The 23,786-nt window shown below is 40.4% G+C and overlaps 1 protein-coding gene across 1 annotated transcript in view; it reads left to right on the forward strand.

Moving 5' to 3' along the window:
- LOC109034587 (uncharacterized) overlaps positions 1-23,786 on the forward strand; it is a 450,911-nt gene that overhangs the window by 24,800 nt on the left and 402,325 nt on the right. The window contains exon 3 of the mRNA XM_072305658.1: positions 20,560-20,589. The gene's annotated coding sequence lies outside the window, so the exon portion shown is untranslated. The remainder of the gene's footprint in view (positions 1-20,559; positions 20,590-23,786) is intronic.

Here is a 23,786-nt window from a genome sequence, read left to right on the forward strand (position 1 = left end):
CGGGGCTGTTTTTGCGCTTATTTTCCCGGGACGATTCTGGGTCACCTGAACCAAACACTGTCAAAGACTTCAACATGATGTGCCCCCCCCCCCCCCCCCCCCTCCCCTTCCAGCCATTCAATCCCAAGCATTCGCCCGGGGCGGCTTTAAAATCGTGAAACCGTTCACTAGTGAAGTAATACTTCCAACCACCAAATTCCGTTTGAAAGGGCCCTAAAATCTCAAAATTGGGAACAATTGCTCGGAGCTGCTGTCAAATCGCGGGGCACCTATCATTCGCCAAAATTGACTCTTAAATCAGAATATGTTCTATGCCTCTTGGTTTTCTTGGTCTCTTCGTATTCGGTTACTGGGGCCATTTTATCGGGGGGGGGGGGGGGGCGTAAATTTGTATAAACATCTATCATTTAAAGAGCCTTTTACTTTCATACACGATAGTTTAGTTTTATCACATGCGGTAAATGACAAGAATTAGCCGAACCAGATTGTATGGTACCTAATTTCTTCTTACACTTAATTTCTTTTTTACTTTCTGTTTGTGAGATAATTACGGACTATTCTACTTAAAAATTTTATAAATATATTTCATCTATACCTATCTACACGAGGGAAAATTCGCAAAACGTTTCAAGGAAATATTTTGTGGAGATGTTTTGAAAGAAGAAAAAGAAAAAGAACATGAAAGGAGCTCACGCAGCGTGAAACCCAGTCAGGTTGATTCCAGCTTAGACCGTCCAAATAGTTTTTCCCAGTAGATTTGTATTGCTCTTAACTTATCTTTTTTTTATCATTTTAATAAATCCGATACTAGTGGTTTCTACCATATTTTGTTTGCGATTTCAATATTTTACCCATGACTGGTGTATCAGAGAAAAGCCTTGAATTACGTGGAAATTACCTTGCCTCTTAAAAAAGAAAAAAAGAAAAGATCTGGCAAAGCGGCTGGCAGAAGAAAGTAAAACTGCGAGGACATGAACAACTGGATCCGGGGAGCTTGAACAACGGAGCCACGGAAAGTGGGAAAACGCTCAAATCCAAAAATCATCGGGAACAGGGACCATCAAACCGGGCCACACTGGACCGAGTCAATAGGAAAATTCGCTCAAAATCTGGAAACTTTCAGAGCTTATTCCTTTCCAAAATATAAAACAGAAAAGTGTAAGAGTAGTTCCATTAGTTATATCGTGAAATTATTGTTGTGGGGGGATCGTGCACAAATGAAGAACACAATGAATATATGAACAATGAATATGTATATCTCTAATCTCTCAAGCTACACTCACAGGGGCCGACCGGATCATAATCTGGGAATCTTTTCCTCGAGACTGATCTATCTCTATAACTAATACACACACTCACGGGGGCTGACCGGACCATCTGGGAATCTATTCCTCGAGACTGATCTCGCCCATGCGATCACCGAATCTTTTTATGTCAAAACGTGTGCACTTCCGCGACACTGAAGCTTCACGTTTAGACATAAACAAGCGCCAACTTCCGACGGACCTATCTCTATCGCTGGCCATGGAAATCCGCGAATTCTCACGAAAAGCCATGACGCAAAGCACGCCTCATCTATGGAGCCGAATGTGGGGAACTTAAGCCTGTAAAGACTTAAGCGTTCCCACAACATTATCTTTTAGAAACACCCCTTGAAATCGAATTCGTGACAAAATAAACTTCAAAATTTGAAATTATAGCCAAAAATTTATTGTCCGCCCTCTTCTAGCTCGTTCCACTGTGCGGCCCGGCCCGAACGCGGTTCATTATCAGAGAACGGCCTGGCGGGCGAAGGAGGAAAGGGGGGGAGTTGGAAAGGGTGGTTTCGGCGCAGGGGTGAAAAAGTTAGGGCGCGAAATGCACTTTCTCCGCCAGGGCCAGGCATGGAACATCAAACTCGGTCGCGGGCGCCGGAAGTTGAGAATTTTTAGAGTTTTCCCGAGGGAGGGCGACGTTAAACAAGGGTCTGGCGGCTCGATGCGGCAAGGACGGCAGGCCTTTTATTCCACATCCCCTCGGCCTGTTTCCCGGATCGAAGCTCCAAGATCAGCTCCGACCGCCAAGGTTGCGGGCCCCTTTCCGAGAGGAAAATTCAATCAACTCTCCAGTACTGCCTGCTCAGCCGCCGGTGAGCCAATCTATACTAGAGTACCTTTATAGACAGAGTATGGCCATTTCTGTGCCGGTTCTTCATTGGTCGCGAGAAAATAGGCTGACACGACGTTCTTACGGCCGTAAATAAACAAACAAGATGGTTATCATCAGCACGCAAGTTTGAGGTTACGCACATCTTACGCCCTCCTGTGATAAAGGCGGAAGGCGATTTAAAAGTGTTTTCATGTGTTATTCGTAGATGTGTTAGTTTAAATTGTTACTGCCGTATAATTGACGTTTTTGTCATATTTTAGCTTCATATCGATGTTACGGTGAGCCGCCATCTTGTTTGTTTATTTACGGCTGTAAGAGCATTATGAAGCCTAAAAACTCGTTGACCAATCTAAAAGCGGCACAGTTTTCCTGTAGTAAGAAGATTCGAATGGCCGTACTCTGTCCATAAAGGTACTCTAATCTATACGCTGTCGTGCTAAGGAAGAACGCCGTGTGAACATTCGAGAGTTGCCAAATTTCCCTTGATATAATGTTCTGTTATGAGAAAAATGATGAATATTTTTCCTTGAAATTTTCAGGAACTTTAGATCGGAATACAAACAATATTCTCTGAAAAATTTGAAGAAAAACATTCATATGTTTACCAGAAAAATCGTGCTTTATCGAAGGAAAGGCAACGCCTGAAGGTTCTTACGGCGTTCCTCCTTAGTTCGGCCGTACGGGACTCAAACTCACGGTGAATATTAACCGAACGTAAACAAGCGTCTAAAAAATTTACCACGATGAGCTTTTTCGGATGAGGGTTTTAAATTTTTAATAAAAATTGGCGAATTTTTTTGACTGGATTCGGTTAATTTGTAGATAGATGACTGTTGTATCGCTATTGGAATTAGGCTCAATCGGAATCGAGTGAGTTTTGTGTCAGATTTTCTACCAAATCCTGAAGAAAACGTGCCAAATCGTGGATAAGGTTCATAATAGCGCGCCAATTGGCCAATGCAACACTTCTGAGGTATGAAATACTATACACATTATAATACAAATACACAAGAATGTGTCAACTTTTCACACTTCACTTCATCTCCATCACCTCACGCGCGCGGTTCTTCAGTTCTCGTTTTTGACAGAGCACCGCAGTTTTGGAGAATTTGGTTGTTTCTCGAGATTTCTCGTTGATGGTCCCTTTTGAGATAGGAACATTCCCAAAGCTTCATTTCTGTAGCTCAATTCGTTCAAAAGTTGGCAGGGGTGGAACGGACTTTTGTTACACCCTGTATACTTTTTCATCTACCTCCGGAGGTGGATCGTGAAATGTTGAATCTGGTTCATACATAGGTTGCCAATAAGCTTAGACTAGTGGATTGGGTCGAAAAAAAATTCAGTCGAGAAAGTCAACCAAATCCACTCGTGAAAATTCGCCTAACATCGGCAATAATTAAGTGGTCTTACATTACCTGTTTAAAAATGCATCTGAACCCTTATGCAGCTCTCCTAAATCTATACATGGGGCGTTGCCGTAAAGAATGGAGACAAACGCGATCCTTCTCGAATTATCTTGTACTTCAGTAGAGAGAGCTTGACTTGTTGTATGATTATATAGATTCGGCAACATTTTTTGCGCTGCTTAAACTGTCCACTTATATGAAGCTCGTCGTCAGAAGGGATGCAGATTGCAGAATCCCTGCTGCAACACAGATAAACAGATTAGCGCAATCTGCCGGGGTCCAGAAGAGGAATCTTTTGATTTGCGCCCAGGATATCCGATGTCGTCGTTTAGTTTTATGCACTTCTCCGGCGTAATCCCCGTTGTTAGAGACGCGGGAAGGAGGTAATCTGCCGTCCTAAGGATGAACGCCGTATGAGCCTTCAGACGTTGCTAAATTTTCCTTGTTATAATATGATTTTTCAGGGGAATCAATGCATATTTTTCTTCCGATTTTTCGGAGTATTTTATTCGCCATCGACTCTTAAACTACCTGAAAATTGCAAGAGAAAATATTTATAGCTCCCCTGAAAAATGAACTTTTTATCGGAGGAAATTAGGCAACTCTCGAATGTTCATACGGCGTTTTTCCTCAGCATGGCAGTAATGAAAAGCAACAGAAACAGCGGCCATCCTCAGGACCGACTAATCTTTCACAGATTTCGTAGCTCCGCTCAAGTAAATCATAATGACACTTTGAGATGAGCTCTGTCGTCCTTACAACTTAACGCTCTCTAGGGCTCACGAGGAAATAAAGTAAGGTTTGCAGTCAGCCAAGCAAAGATTTTACCTCCTGCCCGGATTTCCTTTTTCAGGGTCTCCTCTTTTGCATTTTTCACGACTAAAATCCGCTGCCAGTACCTTCCAAGCTTACGCTAGGACGAAATTAAAATCGTTGGATGTAACCGGAATTTTCTTTTCTTTTTTTTTTCTTTTTGCAAACAACAGTTTTTCTTCTACCTCTTTCACTGGCGATCAAAATAACCGTAGAGAATACCAATATAATCGCGAAAGTGCGACGAAAATGTGCATAAGTAGCGCGTTTAAGTCACATTATTTTACCATCGAGATCAGTACTCGTACCTCTCCGTGGAAAAAAGTTGCTTGGATCTAGAGTCCAGACTCTGTAAAACATTGACAAGAAAAAATACTCTTGATTCAATCGGACTTTTTGCTCGGATCAAAAAGAAATCCGCCTAAATCAAGAGGCTCGGCTCCTCGATTCGAGGAAAAACAGGATTGAATCAATAGTATTTTTTCTTGTCAATGTTATTAAGGGTCTGGATTCTCGATCCAAGCGACTCTTTTTTCCAGTGACCTTGCGCCTTGCGCTACATAGGTGGAAAATTCAGGCTTTGGCGCCAAAAAATATACCCAACCGCTGCGCTAAATGTGTAGCCTGATTTTTTTGGCTGCCTTTCGTCCTGGGAATTTGCAAAATGTCCTGCTTCATCATGATTATAAATCTCCCTGGCTCCTGAAAAATTGCAGATAGCACTTCAACATTAGAATTCTCAATCAAGTTGATTCATCATTTTTGAGGTAAAGTTTGTATATTGATCGAGATGAGCAGAGTTTGAGAGGGAGGATTCGATGGAATTGAATCGTCTTCCAGTGATGAAGGATGATATGGATTGCATTTTGCAAAAAGGAACTAACAGCATTCCAATGTTGCTAGGATCGTGCAACTTATATTCCTTACAATAAAATTGCTCAAACCTTGCAAAAAATTAAATTAATATGTTAATTTTGTATTGAATTTATAGTGTATTGGGAGTAAAGATAAAACTTGTATAGATGATCAGTTTATATTTGCAAGGTACAGGAAGTTGCACAATCTTAGCTATATTGGAATGCCTGTGGCAATATGCAATCCATATTATTTATATCCAAATTATATATTGTAACTTAGTCCATGGCTCGTTAATGACCCAAAGCAGCATAAAATACTCAAGAGCATAATCCCATCTTTCATAATATTGCATCATCTTCGGAATAAGTGAAACCATTTCTCTCGTTTCTTTAACTGAAGATTGCAGGATTGAGACTCTTAAAATCCTCATCGCAATTGAAGAATGAAATATGGACGTTGAATTAAGGAATTAAGATTCCATAAATGTTCTGCTTGTAAATCTTTTTCTCGCGAAAAGTATTTTACAGCGCTTGGAGATGGTTTTTTTTCACAACTTTCGTCCAAGTTCTAGCTGCTTATCCGCGGAAGTCATTTGCAAGCGGATGCAACTCGTATGAAACTATCAAACTTACGCTCCGGGATGATTAAAGAGCATTTGAGTCAGCATATAAACGCAGCGCGCCCCCCTCCCCCTCTTCCATCGATCCCCGCACCCTTGTGGGGAAGAGACATTTCAATATTTACACCATTTAGAGTTGAGACGGGTCATCGGAGGGCCGTTTCGATGGATACTGAAGTCAAACAGCGAGCAAGCGTTAAGCTCGGTTAAAGCGTTGTTGCAAAACGCCCCATGGAAGTTTACTACCGTCAGGGGTCGTTCATAACTGGAGTAACGCACTATGGGGTGGTCGGTGGGAGAATGTCCCTAGTTGCCTCGCTCTCAATCATTAATACATACATAGTAAAGCTCTTTTATGGGGCCGTCCATAAATGAATTCCATTTTCCAATGTTTTCCAAAAAGGAACCAGGAGCATTCCAATGTTGCTAGGATTGTGCAACATACATTCTTTGCAATAAAATTACTGAAATAATGAAAAAAATCAAATTTACAAAGGTAATTTTCGTCTTGAATTCGTAGTTTATTGAGAGTAAAGATAATAACTTCTATTGATGATCAGTTTATATTTGCAGGGCAAAGAACGTTGCACAATTTTAACGGTTAACGTTTTTAACGTTTTTTAACGCTTTTTTTCACGTTGCCCCTGGCTCCATTTTGCAAAATGCAATCCAAATTACGTAACGCTCTAGGGAGGGGAAAAGGGGGTCACGCAGTACGTTACGTAATCTATTGACGGCCCTAAGAGTGAAAAAGTCAGAAAATTGTAAATTCTGCGTTATTTAAATTTAAATACGCCAAAAAGCGCTATGAACATGAGACATTCTGAACTGAAGTGATATCCTAAACCAATGATGTTAAAGTTCGTTTTAGAAACTAGGAGACGCATGGATCGAAACTAATGTCTTCTATTTCGCGCAAAATTTTTAGCATCATCTACGGACGAACTCTAAATATGAAACCATCTTAAGAGTGGCTAGTTCGCACATTCCTGAGATCAATGAATTGTATTCTCCTTCATAGATTCCGAAGTATTTTCCCTTTTCATTGATTTATCTCTGGTTTTAAGAAGACATATCTGATAATACATTATCTGCACTGGAATTGAGGTGATGCACACGTGAAACTCGCACTGCGTAAAGTCTGCAATAATCATACAAAAAATGTGACTGTCGGGTTAATGTCACATCCATGTTTGACAGGAGCGCACTCTGGCGGGCAATCGAAATGCTAACAGCGCGATGCAAAAAGGACCACGGGCGTAGCTGGGAATTTATGACCGCTACGTGCTGCGCCGCCCCCATTATTATTTCATATTCATTATTTGATGTGTTTTTATGGTCATTAAATATGCACGTGTTCCCGAATTTCACGTCCTATGCAACCATCTCTACAAAGTACGCAGACATTTTCATTTCCGGTTCGTTTCTTGCATGTCCGCTGAGTCGTCGAAGTGTTTCAGTCGTCTAGCGTTCCCGTTATTTTTACTTACGATTGCAAACCACAGAACGTTTTTTCATAGTAAAAAAAAACCCTGGAAAGCATGGTTTTAATTTTTATTGTAACGTGCTTAAAGCTATGGTTACTTTTTTTTCTTTTTCTTTTATTTTTTTTTTCCAAGAAAAAAAAACAGGTCATTAAGACCTGGGAATACTGAGACTGATCAGGGATTGAAAGGTAATAAATATTCCGAAAAAAGAAGGAATTGGTGCCAAAAACGAGGACTTTCTTCTCTCTCGGTTCAGGGTTCAGATTGCCACAAATATTGGTTGCAAGAGAAGAAGAAAGAAAGAAAGAAAGGAAGAAAGAAAGAAGAAGAAAACAAATTATCTACGGCACTTTAAAAGAGCGAATTCCTCATGGGACAATGAAAGGTTATCAATATCAATAATCAGACCCAATTCATAAATTTGCCACCGAATTCTTGTCTCTCCTGTTACTATAGTAGGGAACTAGGGAACTACAACGCATCACAAGTTTAATTCACGCTGTGGTTGCAGTCACGCTCCAGAAATTTTGTCTTTAGTCTCCGTGGCGACAACCTGCACGTTTTTCGCATTATACCCGACAAATCCGCACGCTCGTTACTCCGCATTTGCTCGCACGTCAACAAAGGTCAAGAACTTGAAGCTTTTGCGTGAAAAAGTTTTCCTTTAACTTGATAATGTCACTGTATAACGTTCGGATTGTGTAAGTTAAGCAGACAAGTTCCTCATGGAAACACTTGGGAAAGTACTTGCATTTATTAAAGAGGCACTTGGCTGAAGAGTATACTTTATTTATACCTCATTCATTCTTCCCTCTCCTCCTCTCGTGGTTCCTCCTCTCTCTCTTTTGTTCGCTCGAAATTATTTATAATGCAGAGCCCTCTCTTTAACTCACCCCTGAATTTGTCATATTTTCCTCTCATGAGGCTGTAACTTACTTGCTATGGGAAACGTAGGTCTTGGTTGAAAAAGTTTGAAATTTGTGCCTAGTGGCCATGGGAAACCCAGATCATGGTTGAAAAATTTCAAAATTTGAGCATATCTAAAGATTAGTTGCCGATAGCATGGTGTTTAGCATCAGGATTTTCCTGATTTTTCCGATTCTGTCAGGATTTGAGGTCAATCAGGATTTAAGGAAAAATCGGTCTTTAGACCAGGATTTGTTTTTAATCCTGAGAACTTAATTCTCGAGTTCTGCTTTTGCATATGCTTACGCAGAAATTTTAATTTTTCTCCGCAAAAAATAAGGATTTGGAAAATTATGAAATCAGGATTTAGCAGTCAAAAATCAGAAGAAATCAGGATTTTCCAAAATGGAAGAAAAAACTAGACACACTGGATAGTGAAAATATCAATTCATGGAAATCGACCACTTGGATTTCAATAAACTAACTAGGACCCAAAGATGCGTAAGGCAGTTTCTGTGTTTCCAGATTCCTCCGAGTTTTTTCTGTTTTTATGGACCAAGCGTCTGAACGAAATAAAACTGGGGGAAAAAATCTCCCTGCAGTGCAGAAACCATCCGATTAATCGAGACGAGAGAAAACTGCAATTTCGTTGTAATCTTTTCATCGGAGAACGGCAGATTAGATTCGATGCCGGATAGAGAAAAACATTTAAAAATTGGGATTCGAACCTAAAAGAGTCGCAGTAAAAGGGATTCAATCCCTTAACATACTTACGGTGCTAATCTCAGAGGACTCAGGTAGACTCGCATCTCATTGGCAAAGAGCGTCGTTAACGGAATAAATATCGGATCCCGTTCTCGTTCTTCGAAGAACCCTCTGATGAGGTCGATTTGCTCAGAACTGCGCCTTCAAACGCTAGCATTATGCAAAAAGCGTCGCTTCGTTTAATTGCGTGCGCATACGTTTGAGAACGTTCCGCCAAGATTCGCGACCCCGTAGACATCGGGGAAGACGCAATAGATAAAGAATGCTTAAGGACGACCCATCGAGAGCTGTGCAAATGTACGGACCCTCGTTTGCCGGATTGTAAGGCCCTGTCCACACGAACGTGGTTCGAGGAACTTATTCGACGAACTGCTCAGTTCCCAGAACTTGTTCCTTGAAAGGAGGGATGCTGTCCTTACGAGTTCGCCCGAACTGGAACCGGAATTTCAATAAAACTTTACTATTATTGCAAAATAATAGATTATTTTGGCCGCAAAAGTAACAAAAATAAATGTCAAGACATGTAAAGGAGGTAATAAACAAAAACAAACAAATTCACATCAAAAGAAACACACGAGCTCGGAGCACGGGGGAAGTTCCGGGGTTAAAAGGAATAAGTTTTCAGCTCAGCTAAAATTTGTTCCGGGAACAAGTTCCTCGAACTAAGTTCCGCGAACCGCGCTCGTGTAGACAAGGCCTAATGTGTGATATCCGATTAGCGATTTGGATCTCGAATCGGGAAAATTCACGTCAGTTTGCTAAATCACTGTTACCGTGTTGGAAAACGCACCAAGCTAGGTGGCAATTATTTTTGTCGCGCATCCACGTGCCAGTGAGTTTAAAATGAATTTTTGCGATTTGTCTTTCCCCAGTGCGAGCCCGATCGCTACATATCGACTTGGATGATTCTGGACTTCCATTATGCTACATGAATGAAATTGTGTCGGGAAACATTTCCTTGAAAGCGCCCAACGCCCAAAACATCCCAAGTATAGAATAGTAATTTTCTTGAGTATCCTCAATCTCAAATATCCAAGTATCTCTATACCTTTTAAAAAAATTTACGAGGCAATGCGAGATTTTTACCCGGTTTTGGGCCTCCATAGGGATCGCTAGGACTTCCTACCCTCTCTGAACCAAAATTTCATGAGCTCTCTCAGGTGAACTTGCTAGTTTCACTATACGAGAAAGCTGGAAAACCTCAGAAAGGTTATTTTAAGGCATTTCTAACGTGCTCAACATAATCGTGCGATTTTAACCATGAAAAACTTACTGAGTTGACTGTATCTCTTGTGTGGAACAGACCCATTAGTTAAATGCCATAATTTAAAATGACCCTCTATCGTGTGATTTGTGTCTTTGTATACTTAATCGAACTACCACCACAGACGCATTTACTCGCAACTTCCCACCAGGCTGAAAATATGAACCTACCATCTACCTCTTCGTTGCTCCCTGAGAACAACGGAAGCATATTTTATTTATACTTTGCTTCATTTAGCTAAATATATTTGTATTTCTCTCATCCTCTTGCGTCCAAGATCGACCCCCTTTCGAAATTCAGGCAGCCTTCTCTCAAAGCTTTCCTCTTGCATCGGTTCGGATGAAATAGCCGGACGTTTAATGACCCGCCCGAACCCAATTTAGCCAACTTTGAATGAGTGAATCCATTAGCTCGATGTAATAACTAGTTTCTTCCCTCGTGTTCCTCCTCTAAGAGCCGGCCATTCAGGGCCGCCCTCCGGATAAGAGACCATTTCAGGAGCTTTTCAAGGAGGGATGAATGAAAATACTCCGCCGAGTCTGTTAACGTTAAAATCGCCGAAACTACCAAGCTTTGAAGATGAGATACAAGCCCCTGTTCCGCCCTGGGGAATTTTGAAACTGCACGCAGTGTCGCAGTGGTCTCTTTCATTGTTGCAGCGATAGTGGTGAGAAATAAACAAACAAGAATGCCAACGACTTTTTTTCGACGGCGAAACTGCAAAAACCGGCGCTCCGCTTCGCTCCGCGCCGGTTTTTTGGCGGGGGGGCTTCGCCCCCCAAGCCCCCCAGGACGCGCGCTTCGCGCGCGCTTTTTAGTTTGAGTGTCCATTCCAGTTGTTCTGTCTTCTTAAGCGACCCGCGCGTCCACCGCGGGAAGAGTGTATTTTCCGAAGGGGGGGGGGGGATCAATCTGTAAGGGAATAAATTAATTTCTTGAGCACAAGATAGTAGTTGCGTACGTTGCCAGCGAACGCGCTGCGAAAGGTCGTGACGGTTAAATGGTGAGATTTTGTTCAAGAACAGATCATTTAACCTGACCCACTGTGCGACGAACAATTTGGCCAGAATCTTCCTTCCCCTGACCCACTGTGCGACGAAAAGTTTGTCCAAAAACTTCTCTCCCCTGACCCACTGTGCGACGATCAGCTTGTCCAAAAACTTTCTCCCCCGACCCACTGTGCGGCCCTGCTCCGGCCGGCTCCCCTCATGCCGCGCACCCCTCGCCTAAAACTTTCAAAGCTCGCCATTTTTAAACGGCTCGGCCGATTTAGCTCAAATTCAATACCAAACCAGTCCTAGGGGAGAACTACCACCCGTAAAAATTTCAGCTCAAAATATTCATTTTCGCTCGAGTTATCGAGTGGACAAGATTTGACCTCCCCCCACTTTCGAGCCCCACCCCTCAAAATCTATTGCCTCAAATTTCAATTTTTTTTCGCAGAATAGTAGTCCTAATGAGTCTCTACAAAATGCAAAAAAATTGGTCAAAATATCTTTCAACGTAAGAAAGATAAGATATAGCCACTCAAAAATCGAAAAATCTTCAAAAGGCGGAAATACATACATACATACATACATATCCCGTACCCGTGGTCACTTATCGAGTCAATTTTTGCAGAGGTAATAAATTCTTGCTACAACGGTTTCCCCCCTCGCAAAAATAGGGAAAAAGAAGAGACGGTGGTTGGACCATATTTGTCCTCATGTTCTGAAAAATTAAGTGCCGCAATAAAACCATTTGGATTATCGCTAGTAACAACAAATAAGTGTAATTTGAAAGGGTTTAAATCAGCTCTAAAAACCAAAATCCCAAACGAGAAAATGTCCGACGTGGTTTATGAAATCCCATGCAAAGGGTGCCCAGGGGTCTACATTGGGCAGACTTCACAGTATGTACATAAGCGCCTTGACGGACACAAGTTTAATAAGCATGAAAAAACGGCACTTAAGCAGCACGTAAAAGAAACAAACCATCAATTTGATTATGATAACACCAGGGTGCTAAAACAAGAGAAAAATGAGCAGGTCCGTTTAAATTTAGAAGGGTTATGCATCCTCAAAAATAACAACGCTCTGAATTCACGGACGGAATTTTCCATTTTGAGGACTATTTGGTAGGCACTGATACCTTTTAATTGTTACCCTTTGTTTTGTCGACCATTTATTAATAGCTGTAACTCAGGCAACAATGTTTGTAATGTTCGTTAGATTGTAACTATCTTCAACTAAGGCTAAAATCAACTTAAAAACTCAATTCGCTTACGTATCTAATTGCCACCAGACTAGTTTCGGGAGCTTTCATCCATCTCCCATCTTCAGTGGTTGTTGACTGATTCGGAATTCGTGGTCGCATTGCACGCATGTGGCTGAACTTTGGACTCCAATGCTCGGAACAGGATGTTGTCTAATCCATCCAAATCCTCATTTAAAACGTTCGCGCGGTGTTTAAAAATATATAACTTCTCTGCTGTGTTTCTCTTCTGTGTGTTTTTTAGTTTCGTTCATTGTTTTAATTGTAACTATCTTTTCCTCTCTTCCCTAACCGTGTTGGGTCGGAGGACTAGGTGTTTATTTCTCGTTTTTCCTTGTTTTGTCGCCTCAGTCTCTGCCTGAAGATGGTGCGAATAATAAGCACCGAAACGTCGCATTAAAAATTTTTTGTTTAAAATAAATAAATATACGGTTAAACAACTCATGAAGTTCGCTTTATTATACATACATATATATACACATGAATTTGAATAGCATATATTTTCGTGATCTACGACCCGTGATCGGTGCTCTTCACAATGTCTCAGGTCTGGGTCCGACATCATGGGAGAATGCAATAGTGTATATATTTCCTTCGGAAAATACACTAAAATGCGTATCTCCGTTTGCAAGGAAGGATCCCCTGTCTTATTTTCATTTTTTGCACGGTTGAAAATTTCCGTCTTTAGTGTCACTTTTTGTCACTTCTGTGTCGGATCAACACAAATTACTTGATTGCTCGACACTATTTTGTTTTCAACCGACCCAAACGTAAGATTACTCCGAGACGGTGGGGCATGATGAAAGTGTCCTGCGGGACTGTATACTTTTGTTTTCCTCTCCTGTCTTGTGACATGCGAGTTGCTAGCGCATTGGATTGCTACCGAAGTGATCCAGGTTCAATTCTGGTGGCTGTCAAGTAATACTTAACGAGGTCGCGGATTTTCAACACAAGGATTCGGTCCTTTCATCCCAGAGATTTGGTCGATTTGACACAGGGAAAACTAACCCCCCAAAACAAACTAGCCGATAGATCGTATTACTCCGTGTTTTACTACCCATATTAACACCAAATTTTGGTTACTTTCTCTTGCCAGTTAGGTGGAAAATATTTAACATCAATTCTTGAAAACTTTCCAACTTTTCTGCTCTTTGTGAAGAATATTCTGGGAAAACTCTAGGCAAATGTTTCAGGCTTGTTTTCTTTATCGCAGTGAGGATGTTGGAAAGTGGCAAATTAGGCACGTGTTTTTGGAGTGTCACAGTTTTTACTCGTCGATAATGCACACTGGAAAAAAAAACACATTAGATCTAGAGTCCAGACTCTTAAAAACATCGACAAGAAAAAGTACTCTTGATTCAATCAGAATCTAGCCTAAATCAAGAACCAAGCCTCTTAATTTAAGCGGATTTTGTTTTGATTCAAGCAAAAATCCGATTGAATCAAGAGTATTTTTTCTTGTCAATGATCCAAAGTGTTTTTTTTTCCCAGCGCAAATAGTAGAAACACATTTCATATTATAAAAAACATGGTTCGTTGCTGGTCTTCACTGGAAAAAAAACACATTGGATCTAGAGTCCAGACTCTTAAAAACATCGACAAGAAAAAATACTCTCGATTCCATCAGATTTAAGCTTGAATCAAGAACCAAGCTTATCAATTTGAGCGGATTTCCTTTTGATTCAAGCTTAAATCTGATTGAATCAAGAGTCCTTTTTCTTGTCAATGTTTTCATGAGTCTGGACTCTTGATCCAATGTGTGTTTTTTCCTAGTGTTGATGGAAAACTGAATAAAAATGTTACTAGGACGCGTGTAGCTTTCATCCCTCGGTCGACGAAAGGCGTTTCGTGCGTCTTGGCGCTCACCCCTCAGCCTCGTCGAATCGGAAGCATCGGAGGAAAACCTGGAGCCGCGGGCAACAAATTCTCGCGGCCCCACCCTATAACCTCGCCGACCCTCGCTACGCGACACTTGTGGCGAGCTGTACACACAGAATATCCCTGAATTTACCGGGCGAGGGATTCGCGGGGGCGGGGAAAGGGTGAGGAAGTCGTTAGGACGCGGACGCGGGCGTTTTGGGTATGGTAAACAGTTTAAGGCTCCGTTGCCGCACCTCGAGACTCGTCTCTTTTTGACGCTGAACACTGGATCTATTCATTTCAATTCCCTTACATCTTCGATCTATTAATAACATTGTAATAGCCCCTGCAAGAACGGGAAGTGAAATTAATTGTAGAAATACAGTAACTAATACTGACCAAACAAATAATCTTAGATATTCACAGTTTATGCCAAGAATTCGCATATTAAAAATAGTAACAATAAAATTAACCGAACCTAAAATGGAAGACATGATCCCCATGAATGAATTGTTTAATGAATATGGTCATGATTCCCATTTCTAACGTCCATCTCCCTTTCCCTCCGTTGTTCTCCATTGGAGCCGTGAAAAGTGGCCAGGGTGTCTACAAGTCCGGAATTTCCGCATGTCTGGAAATTGTAATGATTTTTTAAGGGCGGTCCGGAAGTACTGAAAAAGTGCGGAAATTCTGCAAGAAGGTCCGAAATTTCACTCACGTTTTTGTCATTTTGAGCGAGAAATTCAAATTTTTGAAATTTTTCGATTCTCGTCAAATGGAGTTACCGAAAAAGTACTGAATTTTTCTGTTGAGGAGGTAATGAATTTCTTGGGAATGTTTTGAAAAAGTACTGTAAATGTACTGATTTTTAGACAGCTTGTTTTAGTAGACACCCTGGTGGCGTGATTACGGTATTCCGAAATCTTAAACGAGAGAAGGGCGGGAACTCTAAGCTTTAAAAGCAAAATGTTTACGACAATATCTATGCGGGTGGAAAATTTGGCTCTTGGGTTTTTGTTCAATCCTCTCTCCAGTGTCTTAAAGAATGTAGGGCACTCTCACTATTTCGTCTAATTGATAGTAGTGCCAAAAGATGACGGAAAATTTGCATTTTGGTTCCGACAATGACACACTCAGGGCAGAATGAAACATGAAAAAGCTTTCCCTCAAAACTAGGTTTTTCTAAAAATAACTTGAACTTTCAATCCATCACAAGCGCGTTTCAATTTGAAACTTTTTGGAATTTTCCATGCCAGAAGAGAGCAGGCAGTCATCTTTTTCATTATCGGACAATGATCGAAACCTTGCAGAATAAAATTGCGAACACTGAAAAAACGCTGTTCGTTTCTGTAACTTAACTTTAACGATAGCAATACGACGCTTTTTTACATAAAAAAAAACTGATATTTTTTCGAATCCCCGCGGAAGTGATTGGAAAAAAAGGAGAAAAAAAACCAGAAAAAATAGAAAAGAATTTGGTGACAAGAGACGACGCTCTGAGTCACAATAATATCGTAAGAAAAATTTTTTTTTTTTCAGTGAAAGATAATGCTTTTTTCTACTTTAAGCTTCGCTGTTATTTAAAGATCGTCTTCTTTGCGGTTCAATTTTGTTTTTGATGCCAAAAATGTTGCTGAATTTTTTCCCACGCATCAGGGGCAATATTCCGATTTTGAGTACTTCTATGTTAAGGTCCGTTCCCCGTGGGCAAATTATTACAAATCGGGAAGGTGCGCTCGTATCGGTTTCCCCAGAGTCGGAGGTCATCGACCCGTAGAAAATTTCCGGGTTTGCAAACTTTTCCTGAAGGATATCGACCAACATCGCGTGATCCGGGAACTTCCGTGTCGCGCCCTGCAAGTAGGCGCTTTCCCCGGCCGATCACTCCACTCCGTTGCCAAGTCTTCTAGTTAAAAATGAATCCTCAATCGATCACTAGGAATAATTTGGGGATTTTTTCGATTGGTTTGGCGGCGATGGACGGTTGAAATAGCTTTACTCGGCATGTTCGCCATGCATGAGAAAAGGCCGTTAAGTGTTCGGTGCTAAGTTCCAGCCGGGGAGATTGCTCGTTGCAAGTGGTGGCAATTTAAGGTTGAAAGGGATGCCTGCCTTCTCTTTTGCTGCTTTGACCCACAAGAGTTTGTTACGCGACCGAACTACGAATATTTTAACCAAACAACACATTTTTACTGTCGGTGCGCAGTAAATGATCATCGTCAAAAGTGGGTTCAAAAAGGAACTTAAATGTTGATAAATAGGTAGCCGCTAAACGAATATCTGGCGAGACACAGCAATGTGTTAGTTGCACACTCTACCGTTGTCTCAAATTATGAGGAAATGGGACAGTTTCGCTAGTCAAAGAATCTAATTTTGATGATTTCAGATTACAGAGTAGTAAGTGACCCATTCGCATTCTCTCGCGTGAAGCAACTTTTGGCTCATGAAATTATTATAATGTAGCCGAGGCTAGAGGAAGCAAAAACGACCCGATCAACAGATTATATGTTCTAATAGGCACAGAACGGCAAATACCCTCTTACCACTCTTTAGGGTGAACATAATTATTACACACACAGCTCATGTTCACTGTACAATGTACACGCTGGACGTTCCCTAATTCGCGGGCTAAAATTCCCCTCATGTAGGGATGTCAATTTGTCGTAAGGAAGTAACATTTCTGACCCTTCCGTAAAAGCACGAATCTGCGTTGAGAAACTAATGACAACTAAGTTGTTCCTGAACTGAAGCGAAAATTGTATTTAAAATGAAGTTGAAATGCGAGTAGTCAGGTTGTGTAGGCGACCACTCGAAATTGGAGCATGGGAGCAATACATCGCTAAATGGCGCAGCTCGAGTCGACTTGATGTACCTAATTGGAATGGAAAAGACTGTTAATCGATTAATTGCAGAGCCTTGAGTAGGATCCGAGTATGAAACCTCAAATTTGAGTACTTGTAATCATGTGCCCCAACAGTCCTATTCAAGAATACGTCGGAGGCTGGAGGCTTACTCGCACAATGCCACCTCAAGGATTCGTGCACAATTCTTAATACGTAGGAGCGAGGACGACGCTCTATAACCACACCCCCCCTCCCCGCTCCCCCGGCTAACCTTTTCTAGTAAATTACTCCCCGAGCATAATCTTTGATATGCAAATCAGACGCTCCTGTTACACTGTGTCATTGCGCGGCGCCGCGGCGTGCTTTCAGTCGCTGGATGCTCCTCAAATTGAAATTAATTCCCTTCTTCGCCCCAAATCCTTGTCGACGTTTCCCTCTTCCCTTCTTCAGCCTCTGTTTTTGTCTGCGTGGTTCGCGCTCCCCCTCTCGGGTTTTGTTCTCCCCCGCACGGCGTGGCGCGGCACACAGTGGATCCACACTGAAAAAAAATCTTGGTGTATTTACTAAGAAAAGGGTAAAATTACCAAGAATTCAGGGTTCTATTTGATCCCAGTTTTTTCTTGGTAATATTACCATATATGGAATTGGTAATTTTACCGAGAAATCTCGGTAAAATTATTGACTTTCTCGGTAATTTTACTGGACCCCGGTAAAAACGCCAATATTTTTTATCGACTGTGGTAGAATTACCGAGATAAAATGGCAAATTTACCGGGAATTGATTACCAATAAAAGTGGTATTCTTACCTGAAAAAAAAAAAAAACAGTAAGAATATCGGTTTTTAGGTAAGCTTACCAGTCTGTCTTGGTAAAATTACCAATAATTGGTAAAAAAAGTGAGATGGTAAAGGTAACAACGGACCTTGGTAAAAATGCCGAGAATTTTTTTTCAGTGCAGTCAATTAGAGAGGTCGCCCCATAAATTTTTTAAAGTTGAGGAAAAAGTTAACCGAAACACAAAATATGGTTTTTGTAGAATAATTTATTAGCTTGGATGCATTTCGGGCTTAGCCCATCTTCAGCATGCCGTTACAAACACAAAACACAGCTGAACAAGTTAATTGGAGCAACGAATTGTCACAGTGTGTGATGGAGAATAATAAAACAAGAGACCAAGCGAACTAAGACATAGGGCTCTGGTCAAAATTTGAAAAATGTTAAAACATGTTTAAAAACCAGTGGGAATAGATGATAGAGTATGGGGTTAGCAGAAAAACATAGTAAACAGCAAAATGAAGTACAGAGTGAGAGACGCTAATTTTAAATAGGGGCATGGCTACCTACCGCAGCTAGGCAACCAGTAGTATAGAGAGGTCCAGACAAGCTTTAGTTAGAGATTTAGTTGAATGCATAAATCTGTGAAACCAGAAATGCTGTTCTGTGTATCTATTTGGGAGTTTAACAGGGCATTTTTATTGAGTATGGCTCGCCTTATTTCGATGGATTCCATATTTTGCGTGTTTCGGTATACTTTTTCCTCATATTTATCATAACAGCACGCGACATGCGTTTTTCCAGTTAGATTTTTGACGAAAACTCCAAATTTTGATGTTTATTTAGTCACACTTTAAATTTCAAGGGGTGCTAATCGTAAAAAAGTTCACGAGGAAACCAATGAAACCACTCTTAGAGCCACAAAGTTTCGTATAAACGGAGTTATAAGCGTTTAAAGTTTCCAAAGTTTGTCCGACCTCTCCTACTGACTCGATCCACTGTGCGGCGACCGGGAACGAGACACTCGTCTCATTTTCTACAACACGTCATGAATACATCGAGCACAGAAGTCGTCGCTGAACCCTGCGTTATTATTTTGATTGCGGCTATGAATTTTTGAGCCCTTAATCAGATGAACGTAATTTTTCATCCGCCAAATTCTGCGCTCTCATTTTGCGGTGGGCAATTGGACTACATTTTGCAATTGAGAACTGCAGTTTCTGACTTATCCGTAAAAAAAACTTATGTACATTGATGGTACATACGTTGTTTGTAAACGGAGCAAGAATTTAAAGTTACTAATTGCCAAATGTAGTTAAATCATTGGCGTTTGTGTTCAATGCGAAAATCAGGCAGAAAACTAGCTTCATAATTCTCATTGTTAAAATTTTGTGAGGCCAAGACCTGAGGTAAAGAGATGAATATTTTAGATGTCTAATTACTAACCCATTTAACTACATTGCTCTGTCTTAGTAAAATGGTGTAATAAATTTTGATGATTGAAAGGGGTAAGCAATTATTTGTGTACGTACTTAATATAGTTTCCCAAAGTTCTTGGTAAAATACATGAAACCATGCACTAAAAAAACACGCACCTAAATGCGTTTTTGTTCTAATGTAATGAAAAAATGATCGTATTATATGTCTAAGTAGAGCAGTTGATACTGTTGGTTTTGGACCTAGGCGGCTCCTGTATGCTTATTTTCGAATCAGACTGTTAATGTAATAATTTCCAAGAGGAAACAATTTTTCCCTTTTTTTCGTAGGGAGTTGCAAATTATTTCCTTTAATTGCATGAAGTTATTTTCTTGCGAAAGAATGTCTCTTCACCGTGAGATGTAAATATTTAGGCTAGCCTGACTCGGCTATATAGCCGAGGTGGTAACTCGAGGTGGTCGGTAATTTCGGGCTTCATTATTTGCTCGGTGCAAAACTCGCCAATGCAATATGGTTAAACCTATCATAATCCTTGTTTTTAAGATTCAAGAAAACAAATTCACCGTCAGACAAATTCTCATTCGCACTTACTTCCGTGAAAAACGATTTATCTGCACCTTACACGTGTGTCGAGAGAATTATGACATGATAGGACGACTTGAGCGTTGAAAGTTTTATTTTCACTTACATGAAATGTGTCCCCACTGAGTCATTCTGCCTGAGAATGAGAAAGATATTCTAAATTGAATCCTCAGACCTTGTATAGGATACCCACCAAGCTCTTGTAGTGCGGTCCCATTTGTTTAGGAAAATCTCCTCCCGGATATTTCAGTGCATGGAAAATACGAGTCTTAACTTTCCAAGAAGAACCGAAAGTTTCAATATCGAAACGTGCATGTTTTTTTAACTCCTTCTCCAGGCATGAGACGAGGGTTTGGCATTTGGACTACATTTTGCAATTTGAAACTACAATTTTCAGCTCTTCAAAATCTTCAGTGTGAAACATGTTTTTATCTTTTATATTTCTATTACTTTTCTCATTAGTCTTGTGTATTTTATTATTCCAATTATTTTTGTTTCCCATTATTATATTTACTATATTTTCTTTGTTTATCTTTTGTTTCAGGTATGAGTCTACCTCTCTCCTCCTTAAAAGGTATGATTGCAGTCAACAATTTGTATTTTTGAACATTTTTCAAAGATTTCTATTCTAATGCTACATACTTTATTTTGGTCTACAATAGTTCGAGATTTGTAGAAATATTCATGGAGATATCAGCATTGTATGTGGAAAAGTAAAAATGCAAAAATGTCGCTTTTAGAAGCTTTTTAGGGTTTCCCTACTAGCTGTTCCAACTCCCGCTCAATTCATTACTAATATAAGTCTACCAATGTATCGATTCAATATTAATATTTATAATAAAATATAAATAATGTGAAACCTACTATTGCCCGGGCAATGCCATTATTGAGTGGAATGGTATGTTACTAAAGACACCTGCTTCCATAGCCACCTATAAACTTTGAAGGGCTCCCCTGAAAATTTGTGTTTTTTAAACTTCAGGTACACTTTTCCCCAGAATTATTTGACCTAGAGGGCTCAATTTTGTGTAAAAATCCATTGATTAACTCAAATTTTCAATTTACAACACATACCCCTACTGAATTTCAACTTTCGAGGACAAATATTTATTTAGAAAAGGGTACCTAAAGTTTACCAAAATTACATGTGGAGCGATAGGACTACGAGCTTACTTAAATGGAATCGATTGAATCATTTAATTGTAAGTCTAACCCTAAAACGTGTTTCTGTAAATAACCATTTTTTAAAATCCTCCGAGTTCGGTCACTTTAAAAGCAAAAAACCCGAAGTAATTGGGCAGATCTAACCCAAAGCAGCCGGACTGCTTGAGATTTTGTCCAATTTCATGTTTTATTTTTTCAGCAGAAAAGTAATCAACCCTTCGACTTGAAATGTTGTTAGTTTTTGCTAAGCCAGGGAAAGTGCACAAAAAGTTTCAAGGTGTTGTGTTGTTTGGTTCTCTGTTAAAAGAATAAACACATCAAATTTCATATTGGCGACAGATAATTATTTCAACCAAGGATCTGGAAATTTGAAACATTTGAAAAATTCAAAAAAAAAAATAATAAAAGTTTAGAGGAAACTAGGCAAGGCGAAATGGAGTTAGGCAGATTGTGATTATATTGGTGCAACCGAAGAATTTGGCGGAAATGTGACGCGACCAGCTGAAAAATGGGTTTTAAGGTCAAACTCCGACGACGACCGGGTTGCGAGAAGGATGGCGTGAAAGCGAAAACGCACTCGACTTGAAGGGGTCGCCGGCGACGCCACGAGACCCCCTCAAAAGACACGGCTGCCAACAAACGGGATTCCAAAACCAATCCTCCGTAATTATTCCTTAATCCCGTAATCATTTTGGCAACAATGCCGCTGCATTTCTTTACGTCACCAGTGCAGGGTGCACTTTGGCATTTCTCCGGTGTCCCCCTCCCCTCCCACTCTAAGGCGCCACGATGCAACCTGTCTTGCCAGTTGGCGTCATTCTTGGCTTTCGAGTTCTTTTCATTAATTTTATGGGATGGATTTTCCATTCACGGGAAAGCGCGCCACGCACACTGTTATAAAAAAAGTGGGTCGATAAATGAAATGTGAGTTAGAGGTCGTCAAAGCACCAGACTGAGAAATCACGACTTTGCCCCACTCTCATCCCTTTCTGATGTTTACCTCGCGGTCCTACAAAGAAGATAGTCACCACGACTCTTAGCCGCCGTTGAGTTTACCTTTTAACCCTGAGAGGAAATTAGACAAAATGAAACATTTATTGAATCACAGATTCAGAACTTGTCAATTGGTAATCTTTTGAGTAAAACGAGTTCAGATGAAGATAGGAATGCTGCAATCACTTATTAACGTACAAAATTATAACTACCTACTGATCAGCGTTTCGCAATTGTTTTCGGAAGAATCCTGAGAGAAGAGAAAATTTAGCAAGACTTAAAGAATTACATTTTCCTTTCGTAAAACTGTGAATTTTAAGTCGTTAATAATTCAAGGCCTCTTCTCGTATAGAGACCATTCTTGAGTTCACAATGTTATTCCCACAAATTATTCTTTACCGCCTGAGTAGAGAGTATACTTCGTAAAGAGGGAATACAGAATTTTCTTCCGTCGCCCCTGCAGTACGCTGGAAAAAAATCTCATGCAGAAACTGAACGCATTTTTTCATATTTGACATGCATCCCTTCTAGATAGTCCTCCTTAACAGTTAATTTTATACATTTTGCTCTTTGGATGACTGCGATTCAATTTTTTTTTTTTATTATTGGTGTTTGAAACATAACCCTGATTTCATCGTATTTATTCATTAAGGCATCATTAAGCATTTATTTGATAGGTATGAAAAGTGGAATGCCGAACTACGATGATTAATTTTCATGGGGGAAGGGGATAGGAGATATGACCCATGTAGAATACAGCCTAACATGTAAAGGGTGAGAATGGTGGGAGGGGAGGGGGGGGCACTGTATACAGCGCCGCATGCACCTGCATAAAATGAATTGTGTGCGAAAATTGACAACACTCCCTTTAGTTTCGAACTTCGTTCCGAATGTATTAACCTAAAACTCCAGGAATTAGGTCGCAAGTCTCTGCTTGATGCCTCGAACCCCCAACTTTTATTCACACTTTTTACTTGTCTCTTTTTTTTCAATGCTCACTTCGCCGAGATACGAAGTAAATGGTCCCATCTTGAATTAAATGAAGAGGAACTTTTTGCAGTCTGCAGGCACTCATCTTGTCCCGCTGCATCCTCGCACTTTCGTCTCCTCCTTCTTTTCCTAAAAGACGAAAAGTGGAAAAACCCGGTGTTAGTCTATCGCGAGCAATGATCTCTTCTCAACTGCACAGCATTTATCACCGACACAGATTGGATAAAAAATAATTTCCGACGCTTCGAAATTTGTATTGCTTATGAGGTGACATGATTGGCTGCAAACGAATCGTCAGCAAAATAATGTCAACTATTCATATACTTAATAGTTACTTCAGAGGATACTTTGATATTTTTCTTTTGTCATCTATGCAGAAGCTAAAAACAGAAGGTAATTGTGTCCTCTCTTCAGTGATTCCGTTCATCCCCCCTCGTGATCTCATTGTGAAAAAGCATACCATTTAGTAGTTCTAAGAAAGTTTTAAGGAATGTACTCTGTAACGTGTTGTCTCATTCACTGAAAAAATTACGTCGATATCAGTGGCGTGGTGTACTTTGTGATCTATTGATATTTCCCCATTTAAAGTTGTGGTAAATAATCGGTTATGAAGGTGTTTGCTGC

The sequence above is a fragment of the Bemisia tabaci genome, chromosome 1, assembly GCF_918797505.1.
Source record: "Bemisia tabaci chromosome 1, PGI_BMITA_v3".
NCBI lineage: Eukaryota > Metazoa > Arthropoda > Insecta > Hemiptera > Aleyrodidae > Bemisia > Bemisia tabaci.